The sequence below is a fragment of the Leuresthes tenuis genome, unplaced genomic scaffold (genome assembly GCF_036924035.1).
Source record: "Leuresthes tenuis unplaced genomic scaffold, fLeuTen1.0.hap1 SCAF_12, whole genome shotgun sequence".
Taxonomy (NCBI): domain Eukaryota; kingdom Metazoa; phylum Chordata; class Actinopteri; order Atheriniformes; family Atherinopsidae; genus Leuresthes; species Leuresthes tenuis.
This window is the reverse complement of record NW_027325366.1, coordinates 1,293,878-1,306,775: the sequence shown is the minus strand read 5'-3', so window position 1 is coordinate 1,306,775 and position 12,898 is coordinate 1,293,878. Positions and strand designations below refer to the sequence as shown.

General features: G+C 47.8%; 20 non-coding genes and 2 pseudogenes across 20 annotated transcripts; 6 read left to right on the top strand and 16 right to left on the bottom strand.

Moving 5' to 3' along the window:
- Positions 1-115: 115 nt before the first annotated feature.
- On the bottom strand, positions 116-229 carry LOC140320992 (U5 spliceosomal RNA). Its single transcript, XR_011918757.1, has one exon. It is a non-coding gene; the product is annotated as a U5 spliceosomal RNA (small nuclear RNA).
- Positions 230-628: 399 nt separating this feature from the next.
- Positions 629-819, bottom strand: LOC140320446 (U2 spliceosomal RNA). The gene has a single exon (XR_011918295.1). It is a non-coding gene; the product is annotated as a U2 spliceosomal RNA (small nuclear RNA).
- A 275-nt stretch (positions 820-1,094) lies between these two features.
- On the bottom strand, positions 1,095-1,208 carry LOC140320658 (U5 spliceosomal RNA). Its single transcript, XR_011918450.1, has one exon. It is a non-coding gene; the product is annotated as a U5 spliceosomal RNA (small nuclear RNA).
- Positions 1,209-1,594: 386 nt separating this feature from the next.
- LOC140320635 (U2 spliceosomal RNA) lies at positions 1,595-1,764 on the bottom strand (annotated as a pseudogene).
- Positions 1,765-2,013: 249 nt separating this feature from the next.
- On the bottom strand, positions 2,014-2,127 carry LOC140320991 (U5 spliceosomal RNA). The gene has a single exon (XR_011918755.1). It is a non-coding gene; the product is annotated as a U5 spliceosomal RNA (small nuclear RNA).
- A 409-nt stretch (positions 2,128-2,536) lies between these two features.
- Positions 2,537-2,727, bottom strand: LOC140320316 (U2 spliceosomal RNA). The gene has a single exon (XR_011918175.1). It is a non-coding gene; the product is annotated as a U2 spliceosomal RNA (small nuclear RNA).
- Positions 2,728-3,002: 275 nt separating this feature from the next.
- Positions 3,003-3,116, bottom strand: LOC140265722 (U5 spliceosomal RNA). Its single transcript, XR_011906420.1, has one exon. It is a non-coding gene; the product is annotated as a U5 spliceosomal RNA (small nuclear RNA).
- Positions 3,117-3,502: 386 nt separating this feature from the next.
- Positions 3,503-3,693, bottom strand: LOC140320298 (U2 spliceosomal RNA). Its single transcript, XR_011918159.1, has one exon. It is a non-coding gene; the product is annotated as a U2 spliceosomal RNA (small nuclear RNA).
- Positions 3,694-3,968: 275 nt separating this feature from the next.
- Positions 3,969-4,082, bottom strand: LOC140265618 (U5 spliceosomal RNA). The gene has a single exon (XR_011906326.1). It is a non-coding gene; the product is annotated as a U5 spliceosomal RNA (small nuclear RNA).
- Positions 4,083-4,404: 322 nt separating this feature from the next.
- Positions 4,405-4,568, top strand: LOC140265915 (U1 spliceosomal RNA). The gene has a single exon (XR_011906597.1). It is a non-coding gene; the product is annotated as a U1 spliceosomal RNA (small nuclear RNA).
- Positions 4,569-5,177: 609 nt separating this feature from the next.
- Positions 5,178-5,341, top strand: LOC140266175 (U1 spliceosomal RNA). The gene has a single exon (XR_011906828.1). It is a non-coding gene; the product is annotated as a U1 spliceosomal RNA (small nuclear RNA).
- Positions 5,342-5,946: 605 nt separating this feature from the next.
- Positions 5,947-6,110, top strand: LOC140266171 (U1 spliceosomal RNA). The gene has a single exon (XR_011906825.1). It is a non-coding gene; the product is annotated as a U1 spliceosomal RNA (small nuclear RNA).
- Positions 6,111-6,707: 597 nt separating this feature from the next.
- LOC140320349 (U1 spliceosomal RNA) lies at positions 6,708-6,871 on the top strand. The gene has a single exon (XR_011918206.1). It is a non-coding gene; the product is annotated as a U1 spliceosomal RNA (small nuclear RNA).
- Positions 6,872-7,478: 607 nt separating this feature from the next.
- On the top strand, positions 7,479-7,642 carry LOC140265701 (U1 spliceosomal RNA). The gene has a single exon (XR_011906400.1). It is a non-coding gene; the product is annotated as a U1 spliceosomal RNA (small nuclear RNA).
- Positions 7,643-8,244: 602 nt separating this feature from the next.
- LOC140320692 (U1 spliceosomal RNA) lies at positions 8,245-8,408 on the top strand. Its single transcript, XR_011918482.1, has one exon. It is a non-coding gene; the product is annotated as a U1 spliceosomal RNA (small nuclear RNA).
- A 1,395-nt stretch (positions 8,409-9,803) lies between these two features.
- LOC140320700 (U5 spliceosomal RNA) lies at positions 9,804-9,917 on the bottom strand. Its single transcript, XR_011918489.1, has one exon. It is a non-coding gene; the product is annotated as a U5 spliceosomal RNA (small nuclear RNA).
- A 409-nt stretch (positions 9,918-10,326) lies between these two features.
- Positions 10,327-10,517, bottom strand: LOC140266446 (U2 spliceosomal RNA). The gene has a single exon (XR_011907076.1). It is a non-coding gene; the product is annotated as a U2 spliceosomal RNA (small nuclear RNA).
- Positions 10,518-10,766: 249 nt separating this feature from the next.
- LOC140320990 (U5 spliceosomal RNA) lies at positions 10,767-10,880 on the bottom strand. The gene has a single exon (XR_011918754.1). It is a non-coding gene; the product is annotated as a U5 spliceosomal RNA (small nuclear RNA).
- A 386-nt stretch (positions 10,881-11,266) lies between these two features.
- Positions 11,267-11,457, bottom strand: LOC140320155 (U2 spliceosomal RNA). The gene has a single exon (XR_011918029.1). It is a non-coding gene; the product is annotated as a U2 spliceosomal RNA (small nuclear RNA).
- A 267-nt stretch (positions 11,458-11,724) lies between these two features.
- On the bottom strand, positions 11,725-11,838 carry LOC140320989 (U5 spliceosomal RNA). The gene has a single exon (XR_011918753.1). It is a non-coding gene; the product is annotated as a U5 spliceosomal RNA (small nuclear RNA).
- Positions 11,839-12,246: 408 nt separating this feature from the next.
- LOC140320629 (U2 spliceosomal RNA) lies at positions 12,247-12,416 on the bottom strand (annotated as a pseudogene).
- A 249-nt stretch (positions 12,417-12,665) lies between these two features.
- Positions 12,666-12,779, bottom strand: LOC140265725 (U5 spliceosomal RNA). The gene has a single exon (XR_011906423.1). It is a non-coding gene; the product is annotated as a U5 spliceosomal RNA (small nuclear RNA).
- Positions 12,780-12,898: the final 119 nt, after the last annotated feature.

Genomic DNA, 12,898 nt, shown 5'->3' with positions numbered 1-12,898 from the left:
TTTAAATGGTATAACTTTGCACTCCCGCGAGCACCATTCAAGCAACATCGGCACAGTCACAACAAGTAAGGCGACTCTACTCAGGGAAGTCTCTCTGCACAGACAGAAAGGGCTTCACCCGCAAAGGTAAAGCCTGCCAAAAATAGAAACAACTCATTAGTGCTGCTCTCCACGGAAGTCTTTAGTAAAAGGCGAAAGACTTGTACGTTATGAAGAGAAACCAGAGTACGATTATCCGTCACTGCGGGAGCAGGGCACCAGGCCAGTTGGCATAGCCACCTTCCCCATGGTGAGCTTTGCTTGGTTGAGACGCTTGCTCCTCGGCTGACCAAGTAGGAACAATCGGGCCCTATTCGATGGCTGCCTTGTCTTTTACTCTGTGCAAAAGACAAGGCAGCCACAAACACCACGGGAAACAACGTATTGAGGCTTTGTTCTGAGCGCTCATTCGGTGTTGCGTTTCTTTCAAGCAATTCTCCCGGTTAGCCCGCACTCGGCTCGCTCCCAGAGCCGTGTTAAAGTCTGCCTCGCATTCACTCCCTTTTCTCAGCAGACTAAAAGAAAATTTCATCTTGGGCTCTGTGAAACTTCCATCCTGCACCACTGCTTGCGTTTTCACAAGAGCAGAGAAGAGCGCACCATTCCCAGCAGCACTGCAGTACCAGGTCGATGCTTGGAGTGAACGGAGAAAGCTCCTTTTTCAACTCCTGTTCCTAAAAATCCATTTAATATGTAGTCCTCGTATAGAAGACATATCAGATATTAAACTGATAAGAACAGATACTACACTTGATCTTAGCCAAAAGGCCGAGAAGCGATAACTGTCCACTGGTTCACGTCCGAGGGCCCTTCCTGGCACAATGCGCACTTGTCGCGGTGTTCTTTTTATGGCCATAGGTGGCCAGAGAGTCACTTTGCACCTCCGCCCACCCGCTGCACTGAGCACTCTTCAGCCCTTTTAAATGGTATAACTTTGCACTCCCGCGAGCACCATTCAAGCAACATCGGCACAGTCACAACAAGTAAGGCGACTCTACTCAGGGAAGTCACTCTGCACAGGAACAAGATTTCTTTTGCACAGTCAGTAAGGGCTTCACCCGTAAAGGTAAAGCCTGCCAAAAATACAAACAACTCAATAGTGCTACTCTCCACGGAAGTCTTTAGTAAAAGGCGAAAGACTTGTACGTTATGAAGAGAAACCAGAGTACGATTATCCGTCACTGCGTGAGCAGGGCACCAGGCCAGTTGGCATAGCCACCTTCCCCATGGTGAGCTTTGCTTGGTTGAGACGCTTGCTCCCCCTTGCTCCCCGGCTGACCAAGTAGGAACAATCGGGCCCTATTCGATGGCTGCCTTGTCTTTTACTCTGTGCAAAAGACAAGGCAGCCACAAACACCACGGGAAACACCGTATTGAGGCTTTGTTCTGAGCGCTCATTCGGTGTCGCGTTTCTTTCAAGCAATTATCCCGGTTAGCCCGCACTCGGCTCGCTCCCAGATCCGTGATAAAGTCTGCCTCGCATTCACTCCCTTTTCTCAGCAGACTAAAAGAAAATTTCATCCTGCACCACTGTTTGCTTTTTCACAAGAGCAGAGAAGAGCGCACAGTTCCCAGCAGCACTGCAGTACCAGGTCGACACTTGGAGTTAACGGAGCAAGCTCCTTTTTCAACTCCTGTTCCTAAAAATCCATTTAATATGTAGTCCTCGTATAGAGGACATATCAGATACTACACTTGATCTTAGCCAAAAGGCCGAGAAGCGATAACTGTCCACTGGTTCACGTCCGAGGGCCCTTCCTGGCACAATGCGCACTTGTCGCGGTGTTCTTTTTATGGCCATAGGTGGCCAGAGAGTCACTGAGCACTCTTCAGCCCTTTTAAATGGTATAACTTTGCACTCCCGCGAGCACCATTCAAGCAACATCGGCACAGTCACAACAAGTAAGGCGACTCTACTCAGGGAAGTCACTCTGCACAGGAACAAGATTTCTTTTGCACAGAGAGAAAGGGCTTCACCCGCAAAGGTAAAGCCTGCCAAAAATAGAAACAACTCATTAGTGCTGCTCTCCACGGAAGTCTTTAGTAAAAGGCGAAAGACTTGTACGTTATGAAGAGAAACCAGAGTACGATTATCCGTCACTGCGGGAGCAGGGCACCAGGCCAGTTGGCATAGCCACCTTCCCCATGGTGAGCTTTGCTTGGCTGAGACGCTTGCTCCCCCTTGCTCCTCGGCTGACCAAGTAGGAACAATCGGGCCCTATTCGATGGCTGCCTTGTCTTTTACTCTGTGCAAAAGACAAGGCAGCCACAAACACCACGGGAAACACAGTATTGAGGCTTTGTTCTGAGCGCTCATTCGGTGTCGCGTTTCTTTCAAGCAATTCTCCCGGTTAGCCCGCAATCGGCTCTTTCCCAGAGCCGTGTTAAAGTCTGCCTCGCATTCACTCCCTTTTCTCAGCAGACTAAAAGAAAATTTCATCTTGGGCTCCCTGAAACTTCCATCCTGCACCACGGTTTGCTTTTTCACAAGAGCAGAGAAGAGCGCACCGTTCCCAGCAGCACTGCAGTACCAGGTCGATGCTTGGAGTGAACAGAGCAAGCTCCTTTTTCAACTCCTGTTCCTAAAAATCCATTTAATATGTAGTCCTCGTACAGAGGACATATCAGATATTAAACTGATAAGAACAGATACTACACTTGATCTTAGCCAAAAGGCCGAGAAGCGATAACTGTCCACTGGTTCACGTCCGAGGGCCCTTCCTGGCACAATGCGCACTTGTCGCGGTGTTCTTTTTATGGCCATAGGTGGCCAGAGAGTCACTTTGCACCTCCGCTCACCCGCTGCACTGAGCACTCTTCAGCCTTTTTAAATGGTATAACTTTGCACTCCCGCGAGCACCATTCAAGCAACATCGGCACAGTCACAACAAGTAAGGCAACTCTACTCAGGGAAGTCACTCTGCACAGGAACAAGATTTCTTTTGCACAGACAGAAAGGGCTTCACCCGTAAAGGTAAAGCCTGCCAAAAATAGAAACAACTCATTAGTGCTGCTCTCCACGGAAATCTTTAGTAAAAGGCGAAAGACTTGTACGTTGTGAAGAGAAACCAGAGTACGATTATCCGTAACTGCGGGAGCAGGGCACCAGGCCAGTTGGCATAGCCACCTTCCCCATGGTGAGCTTTGCTTGGTTGAGACGCTTGATCCCCCTTGCTCCTCGGCTGACCAAGTAGGAACAATCGGGCCCTATTCGATGGCTGCCTTGTCTTTTACTCTGTGCAAAAGACAAGGCAGCCACAAACACCACGGGAAACACCGTATTGAGGCTTTGTTCTGAGTGCTCATTCGGTGTCGCGTTTCTTTCAAGCAATTCTCCCGGTTAGCCCGCACTCGGCTCGCTCCCAGAGCCGTGTTAAAGTCTGCCTCGCATTCACTCCCTTTTCTCAGCAGACTAAAAGAAACTTCCATCCTGCACCACTGATTGCTTTTTCACAAGAGCAGAGAAGAGCGCACCGTTCCCAGCGGCACTGCAGTACCGGGTCGATGCTTGGAGTGAACGGAGAAAGCTCCTTTTTCAACTCCTGTTCCTAAAAATCCATTTAATATGTAGTCCTCGTATAGAGGACATATCAGATATTAAACTGATAAGAACAGATACTACACTTGATCTTAGCCAAAAGGCCGAGAAGCGATAACTGTCCACTGGTTCACGTCCGAGGGCCCTTCCTGGCACAATGCGCACTTGTCGCGGTGTTCTTTTTATGGCCATAGGTGGCCAGAGAGTCACTTTGCACCTCCGCCCACCCGCTGCACTGAGCACTCTTCAGCCCTTTTAAATGGTATAACTTTGCACTCCCGCGAGCACCATTCAAGCAACATCGGCACAGTCACAACAAGTAAGGCGACTCTACTCAGGGAAGTCACTCTGCACAGGAACAAGATTTCTTTTGCACAGACAGAAAGGGCTTCACCCGCAAAGGTAAAGCCTGCCAAAAATAGAAACAACTCATTAGTGCTGCTCTCCACGGAAGTCTTTAGTAAAAGGCGAAAGACTTGTACGCTATGAAGAGAAACCAGAGTACGATTATCCGTCACTGCGGGAGCAGGGCACCAGGCCAGTTGGCATAGCCACCTTCCCCGTGGTGAGCTTTGCTTGGTTGCGACGTTTACTCCCCCTTGCTCCTCGGCTGAAAGAAATACATTTGTGCTGCAAGTTCCTTGGTTGTTTAAAAGAAGAAGTGATCAGAAAGATAATGAAAAGCCTTACTGTTTTAATCTGCAAACATTTTAGTTCCGGGGTAGCTGCTGCTGCTGGCATGGCACACCAGACAGTTGAAGTTGCAGCACCGTCCGGCCGAGTGAGGCACCTGGGAAAGAGGTATCAGCCTCTGACATTTCCAACTCATACTTACCTGGCAGGAGAGACACCATGAACAAGAAGGTGGTTCACTCAAGGCGAGGCTCAGTCATTGCACACCGGCTGTACTGACCCTTGCGAATTCCCCAAATGTGGGAATCTCGACTGCATAATTTCTGGTAGTGGGGGACTGCGTTCGCGCTTTCCCTTGATTTGGCAGTTTAACATCAGTATATCTCATCTAAAATTCCCGTTTTTTGACCTTGTGTCACTGTTTTAACAACACCTTGCCGTCTTTAAAATGGATGTTTAGTAAGGTATGCTGAATGCTGCAGCATGTCTACACAACAGATATGCAGCTGCGCAGTTGTCAGGTGAGGTCATACAGTGCAGTCACCCCAGGCAGGTGCGCATTGCCTTAGAGATGGGGAGGAACAAAATGAAAAAAGTGGACATGTGACCACTGAAGTGGATGTTTAGCAAGGTTTGCCAAATGCTGCAGCATGTCTGCACTGGAGATATGCAGCTGCCCAGCCGTGAGGGTTTGCCTCAACTGAGAAATTTCCCAGTGTGGGTGGGTGTGGCTTTAGAGATGGGGAGGAAGGGAAAGAAATACATTTGAGCTGCAAGTTCCTTGGTTGTTTAAAATAAGAAGTGATCAGAAAGATAATGAAAAACCTTACTGTTTTAATCTGCAAACGTTTTAGTTTCGGGGTAGCTGCTGCTGCTGGCATGGCACACCAGACAGTTGAAGTTGCAGCACCGTCCGGCCGAGTGAGGCACCTGGGAAAGAGGTATCAGCCTCTGACATTTCCAACTCATACTTACCTGGCAGGAGAGACACCATGATCAAGAAGGTGGTTCACTCAAGGCGAGGCTCAGTCATTGCACACAGGCTGTACTGACCCTTGCGAATTCTACAAATGTGGGAATCTCGACTGCGTAATTTCTGGTAGTGTGGGACTGCGTTCGCGCTTTTCCTTGATTTGGCTGTTTAACATCAGTATATCTCATCTAAAATTCCCGTTTTTGACCTTGTGTCACTGTTTTAACAACACCTTGCCGTCTTTAAAATGGATGTTTAGTAAGGTACGCTGAATGCTGCAGCATGTCTACACAACAGATATGCAGCTGCGCAGTTGTCAGGTGAGGTCATACAGTGCAGTCACCCCAGGCAGGTGCGCATTGCCTTAGAGATGGGGAGGAACAAAATGAAAAAAAGAGGACATGTGACCACTGAAGTGGATGTTTAGCAAGGTTTGCCAAATGCTGCAGCATGTCTGCACTGGAGATATGCAGCCGCTCAGCCGTGAGGGTTTGTCTCAACTGCGAAATTTCCCGGTGTGGGTGTGGCTTTAGAGATGGGGAGGAAGGGAAAGAAATACATTTGAGCTGCAAGTTCCTTGGTTGTTTAAAATAAGAAGTGATCAGAAAGATAATGAAAAGCCTTACTGTTTTAATCTGCAAACGTTTTAGTTTCGGGGTAGCTGCTGCTGCTGGCATGGCACACCAGACAGTTGAAGTTGCAGCACCGTCCGGCCGAGTGAGGCACCTGGGAAAGAGGTATCAGCCTCTGACATTTCCAACTCATACTTACCTGGCAGGAGAGACACCATGATCAAGAAGGTGGTTCACTCAAGGCGAGGCTCAGTCATTGCACACCGGCTGTACTGACCCTTGCGAATTCTACAAATGTGGGAATCTCGACTGCGTAATTTCTGGTAGTGGGGGACTGCGTTCGCGCTTTTCCTTGATTTGGCTGTTTAACATCAGTATATCTCATCTAAAATTCCCGTTTTTGACCTTGTGTCACTGTTTTAACAACACCTTGCCGTCTTTAAAATGGATGTTTAGTAAGGTACGCTGAATGCTGCAGCATGTCTACACAACAGATATGCAGCTGCGCAGTTAGGTGAGGTCATACAGTGCAGTCACCCCAGGCAGGTGGACATTGCCTTAGAGATGGGGAGGAAAAAAATGAAAAAAGAGGACATGTGACCACTGAAGTGGATGTTTAGCAAGGTTTGCCAAATGCTGCAGCATGTCTGCACTGGAGATATGCAGCCGTGAGGGTTTGCCTCAACTGAGAAATTTCCCAGTGTGGGTGGGTGTGGCTTTAGAGAAGGGGAGGAGGGGAAAGAGATACATTTGTGCTGCAAGTTCCTTGGTTGTTTAAAAGAAGAAGTGATCAGAAAGATAATGAAAAGCCTTACTGTTTTAATCTGCAAACATTTTAGTTCCGGGGTAGCTGCTGCTGCTGGCATGGCACACCAGACAGTTGAAGTTGCAGCACCGTCCGGCCGAGTGAGGTACCTGGGAAAGAGGTATCAGCCTCTGACATTTCCAACTCATACTTACCTGGCAGGAGAGACACCATGATCAAGAAGGTGGTTCACTCAAGGCGAGGCTCAGTCATTGCACACCGACTGTACTGACCCTTGCGAATTCCCCAAATGTGGGAATCTCGACTGCATAATTTCTGGTAGTGGGGGACTGCGTTCGCGCTTTCCCCTGATTTGGCTGTTTAACATGAATATTTCTGGTCTATATTACCCTTTTTTGACCTTGTGTCACTGCTTTAACAACACCTTGCCATCTTTAAAATGGATGTTTAGTAAGGTACGCTGAATGCTGCAGCATGTCTACACAACAGATATGCAGCTGCGCAGTTGTCAGGTGAGGTCATACAGTGCAGTCACCCCAGGCAGGTGGGCATTTCCTTAGAGATGGGGAGGAACAAAATGAAAAAAGAGGACATGTGTCTAATGAAGTGGATGTTTAGCAAGGTTTGCCAAATGCTGCAGCATGTCTGCACTGGAGATATGCAGCTGCCCAGCCGTGAGGGTTTGCCTCAACTGGGAAATTTTCCAGTGTGGGTGGGTGTGGCTTTAGAGATGGGAAGTAGGGGAAAGAAATACATTTGTGCTGCAAGTTCCTTGGTTGTTTAAAAGAAGAAGTGATCAGAAAGATAATGAAAAGCCTTTCTGTTTAATCTGCAAACATTTTAGTTTCGGGGTACCTGCTGCTGCTGGCATGGCACACCAGACAGTTGAAGTTGCAGCACCGTCCGGCCGAGTGAGGCACCTGAAAAAGAGGTATCAGCCTCTGACATTTCCAATTCATACTTACCTGGCAGGAGAGACACCATGATCAAGAAGGTGGTTCACTCAAGGTGAGGCTCAGTCATTGCACACCGACTGTACTGACCCTTGCGAATTCCCCAAATGTGGGAATCTCGACTGCATAATTTCTGGTAGTGGGGGACTGCGTTCGCGCTTTCCCCTGATTTGGCTGTTTAACATGAATATTTCTGGTCTACATTATCCTTTTTTGACCTTGTGTCACTGTTTTAGCAACACCTTGCCATCTTTAAAATGGATGTTTAGTAAGGTACGCTGAATGCTGCAGCATGTCTACACAACAGATATGCAGCTGCGCAGTCAGGTGAGGTCATACAGTGCAGTCACCCCAGGCAGGTGGACATTGTCTTAGAGATGGGGAGGAACAAAATGTAAAAAAGAGGACATGTGACCACTGAAGTAGATGCTTAGCAAGGTTTGCCAAATGCTGCAGCATGTCTGCACTGGAGATATGCAGCCGCTCAGCCGTGAGGGTTTGCCTCAACTGAGAAATTTCCCAGTGTGGGTGTGGCTTTAGAGATGGGGAGGAGGGGAAAGAAATACATTTGTGCTGCAAGTTCCTTGGTTGTTTAAAAGAAGAAGTGATCAGAAAGATAATCAAAAGCCTTACTGTTTTAATCTGCAAACATTTTAGTTTCGGGGTAGCTGCTGCTGCTGGCATGGCACACCAGACAGTTGAAGTTGCAGCACCGTCCGGCCGAGTGAGGCACCTGGGAAAGCGGTATCAGCCTCTGACATTTCCAATTCATACTTACCTGGCAGGAGAGACACCATGATCAAGAAGGTGGTTCACTCAAGGCGAGGCTCAGTCATTGCACACCGACTGTACTGACCCTTGCGAATTCCCCAAATGTGGGAATCTCGACTGCATAATTTCTGGTAGTGGGGGACTGTGTTCGCGCTTTCCCCTGATTTGGCTGTTTAACATGAATATTTCTGATCTACATTACCCTTTTTTGACCTTGTGTCACTGTTTTATAACACCTTGCCATTTTTAAAATGGATGATTAATAAGGTACGCTGAAGGTTTGCCAAATGCTGCTATATGATAGCCGATAAAGAGACTGCTAACGTCACACAGGAAACCAACTTACTGCTGCTAAAGGTGCTTCTTCAAAGGTGCTCCAGAGCTTCACTGTCGCACCACTCTTCTGGGTTTTGTTTCAGTCATTAGAAGCCAAACTATTGCTTTTATAGGTTACTTTTAATCAAAGTTTAAGCCTCTAATGATGGAGAGCAGTTCATTCAGTCCTGACTAGAACCAGAAAATATCACCATATTAGTCCAGTGCTCAGGTCTCTGCACTGGCTTTCTGTCGCTCAGAGAATAGACTTTAAAACAGTTCTATTTAGCTGTGCACATGACAACTGAAAGTATTTTATTTGCACTCTTCGCTTTTAATTTAATTAATTAGTTATTTTCTATCTTTTATGGAATTATTTTATTGGCCTTCTTGTGATTTTATGTAGCTGTAAAGCAATTTTGTTTACGAATTGTGCTCTACAAATAAACTTGCCTTGCCTTTCCTCAACCTAAAAGGAGCTTTCCATTTGTGGGGCTTCTGCAGGCCCCTCCCCGTCTTCTGCCTCACCTGACTGCTGTCCACCATTCAGGGGTTTTGGTGGTAAATTTGAATTTCCCAGCCTAGCTGTTTTAAATAGCTCATCAACTGCCTCTGACTGCCCTCCATTTCCACCTCCTTCCTGTATTTTTAGGGATTTCAACTTGTTGGCAAAAGATTTTGGGCAATCTCTGAAGAGGTTGTTTTATTCTCCACAGAGATTGCACTTTCTGCCATTCGTACACTCTTCGATGGTGTGACCAATTTCTCTACATTTGCGACAAAATACCTTTGTGCAGGCGTCCAACAGATGCCCATGCTCCCCACACGGCAGAGTTTCGGCTGTCCCTGGTAGTGGATGTAGCCTCTGTTTTTCTCCAAGACAATCATGGGTGGGAGATGTTTCAGGCCCTAGAAGCCCTGGGGGTCTTGCCATTGTTGGATGGGGACCCTCCAGGTGCAATTCCAAATGCCATTGCAGTATTTCAACCTGCAATGAGCAAGAAAGCAAAAACAACTTTTAACTACAATATAGTTGGAAAACTTTAATCATGCACAAAAATACCTCTTAAGCACAGGTTCTTAATGCCAAAGCATGCACAAAATCAACGACACAGAGAAGGCAATCATAGTCTTAACCAAAAGACAGAGAAACAACAAATAAGAATCTACTTGGCTCTACTCTACTCCGAGAAGTCACTCTGCACAGCAACATGATTTTCTTTTGCACAAACAGAACAGACTTAGCCCGCAAAGGTAAAGCCATCCAAAAATAGAAACAACTCATTAGTGCTGCTCTCCACGGAAGTCTTTAGTAAAAGGCGAAAGACTTGTACGTTATGAAGAGAAACCAGAGTACGATTATCCGTCACTGCGGGAGCAGGGCACCAGGCCAGTTGGCATAGCCACCTTCCCCATGGTGAGCTTTGCTTGGTTGAGACGCTTGATCCCCCTTGCTCCTCGGCTGACCAAGTAGGAACAATCGGGCCCTATTCGATGGCTGCTCTGTCTTTTACTCTGTGCAAAAGACAAGGCAGCCACAAACACCACGGGAAACACCGTATTGAGGCTTTGTTCTGAGCGCTCATTCAGTGTCGCGTTTCTTTCAAGCAATTCTCCCGGTAAGCCCGCAATCGGCTCTTTCCCAGAGCCGTGTTAAAGTCTGCCTCGCATTCACTCCCTTTTCTCAGCAGACTAAAAGAAAATTTCATCTTGGGCTCCCTGAAACTTCCATCCTGCACCACGGTTTGCTTTTTCACAAGAGCAGAGAAGAGCGCACCGTTCCCAGCAGCACTGCAGTACCGGGTCAATGCTTGGAGTGAACGGAGCAAGCTCCTTTTTCAACTCCTGTTCCTAAAAATCCATTTAATATTTAGTCCTCGTATAGAGGACATATCAGATATTAAACTGATAAGAACAGATACTACACTTGATCTTAGCCAAAAGGCCGAGAAGCGATAACTGTCCACTGGTTCACGTCCGAGGGCCCTTCCTGGCACAATGCGCACTTGTCGCGGTGTTCTTTTTATGGCCATAGGTGGCCAGAGAGTCACTGAGCACTCTTCAGCCCTTTTAAATGGTATAACTTTGCACTCCCGCGAGCACCATTCAAGCAACATCGGCACAGTCACAACAAGTAAGGCGACTCTACTCAGGGAAGTCACACTGCACAGGAACAAGATTTCTTTTGCACAGACAGAAAGGGCTTCACCCGCAAAGGTAAAGCCTGCCAAAAATAGAAACAACTCATTAGTGCTGCTCTCCACGGAAGTCTTTAGTAAAAGGCGAAAGACTTGTACGTTATGAAGAGAAACCAGAGTACGATTATCCGTCACTGCGGGAGCAGGGCACCAGGCCAGTTGGCATAGCCACCTTCCCCATGGTGAGCTTTGCTTGGTTGAGACGCTTGCTCTCCCTTGCTCCTCGGCTGACCAAGAAGGAACAATCGGGCCCTATTCGATGGCTGCCTTGTCTTTTACTCTGTGCAAAAGACAAGGCAGCCACAAACACCACGGGAAACACCGTATTGAGGCTTTGTTCTGAGCGCTCATTCGGTGTCGCGTTTCTTTCAAGCAATTCTCCCGGTTAGCCCGCACCCGGCTCGCTCCCAGAGCCATGTTAAAGTCTGCCTCGCATTCACTCCCTTTTCTCAGCAGACTAAAAGAAACTTCCATCCTGCACCACTGTTTGCTTTTTCACAAGAGCAGAGAAGAGCGCACCGTTCCCAGCGGCACTGCAGTACCGGGTCAATGCTTGGAGTGAATGGAGCAAGCTCCTTTTTCAACTCCTGTTCCTAAAAATCCATTTAATATGTAGTCCTCGTATAGAGAACATATCAGATATTAAACTGATAAGAACAGATACTACACTTGATCTTAGCCAAAAGGCCGAGAAGCGATAACTGTCCACTGGTTCACGTCCGAGGGCCCTTCCTGGCACAATGCGCACTTGTCGCGGTGTTCTTTTTATGGCCACAGGTGGCCAGAGAGTCACTTTGCACCTCCGCCCACCCGCTGCACTGAGCACCCTTTTAAATGGTATAACTTTGCACTCCCGCGAGCACCATTCAAGCAACATCGGCACAGTCACAACAAGTAAGGCGACTCTACTCAGGGAAGTCACTCTGCACAGGAACAAGATTTCTTTTGCACAGACAGAAAGGCCTTCACCCGCAAAGGTAAAGCCTGCCAAAAATAGAAACAACTCATTAGTGCTGCTCTCCACGGAAGTCTTTAGTAAAAGGCGAAAGACTTGTACGTTATGAAGAGAAACCAGAGTACGATTATCCGTCACTGCGGGAGCAGGGCACCAGGCCAGTTGGCATAGCCACCTTCCCCATGGTGAGCTTTGTTTGGTGGAGACGCTTGCTCCCCCTTGCTCCTCGGCTGACCAAGTAGGAACAATCGGGCCCTATTCGATGGCTGCCTTGTCTTTTACTCTGTGCAAAAGACAAGGCAGCCACAAACACCACGGGAAACACTGTATTGAGGCTTTGTTCTGAGCGCTCATTTGGTGTCGCGTTTCTTTCAAGCAATTCTCCCGGTTAGCCCGCACTCGGCTCGCTCCTAGAGCCGTGATAAGTCTAGCTCGCATTCACTCCCTTTTCTCAGCAGAATAAAATAAAATTTCATCTTGGGCTCCCTGAAACTTCCATCCTGCACCACTGTTTGCTTTTTCACAAGAGCAGAGAAGAGCGCACCGTTCCCAGCGGCACTGCAGTACAGGGTCGATGCTTGGAGTTAACGGAGCAAGCTCCTTTTTGAACTCCTGTTCCTAAAAATCCATTTAATATGTAGTCCTCGTATAGAGGATATATCAGATACTACACTTGATCTTAGCCAAAAGGCCGAGAAGCGATAACTGTCCGCTGGTTCACGTCCGAGGGCCCTTCTTGGCACAATGCGCACTTGTCGCGGTGTTCTTTTTATGGCCATAGGTGGCCAGAGAGTCACTGAGCACTCTTCAGCCCTTTTAAATGGTATAACTTTGCACTCCCGCGAGCACCATTCAAGCAACATCGGCACAGTCACAACAAGTAAGGCGACTCTACTCAGGGAAGTCACTCTGCACAGGAACAAGATTTCTTTTGCACAGACAGAAAGGGCTTCACCCGCAAAGGTAAAGCCTGCCAAAAATAGAAACAACTCATTAGTGCTGCTCTCCACGGAAGTCTTTAGTAAAAGGCGAAAGACTTGTACGTTATGAAGAGAAACCAGAGAACGATTATCCATCACTGCGGGAGCAGGGCACCAGGCCAGTTGGCATAGCCACCTTCCCCATGGTGAGCTTTGCTTGGTTGAGACGCCTGCTCCCCCTTGCTCCTCGGCTGACCAAGTAGGA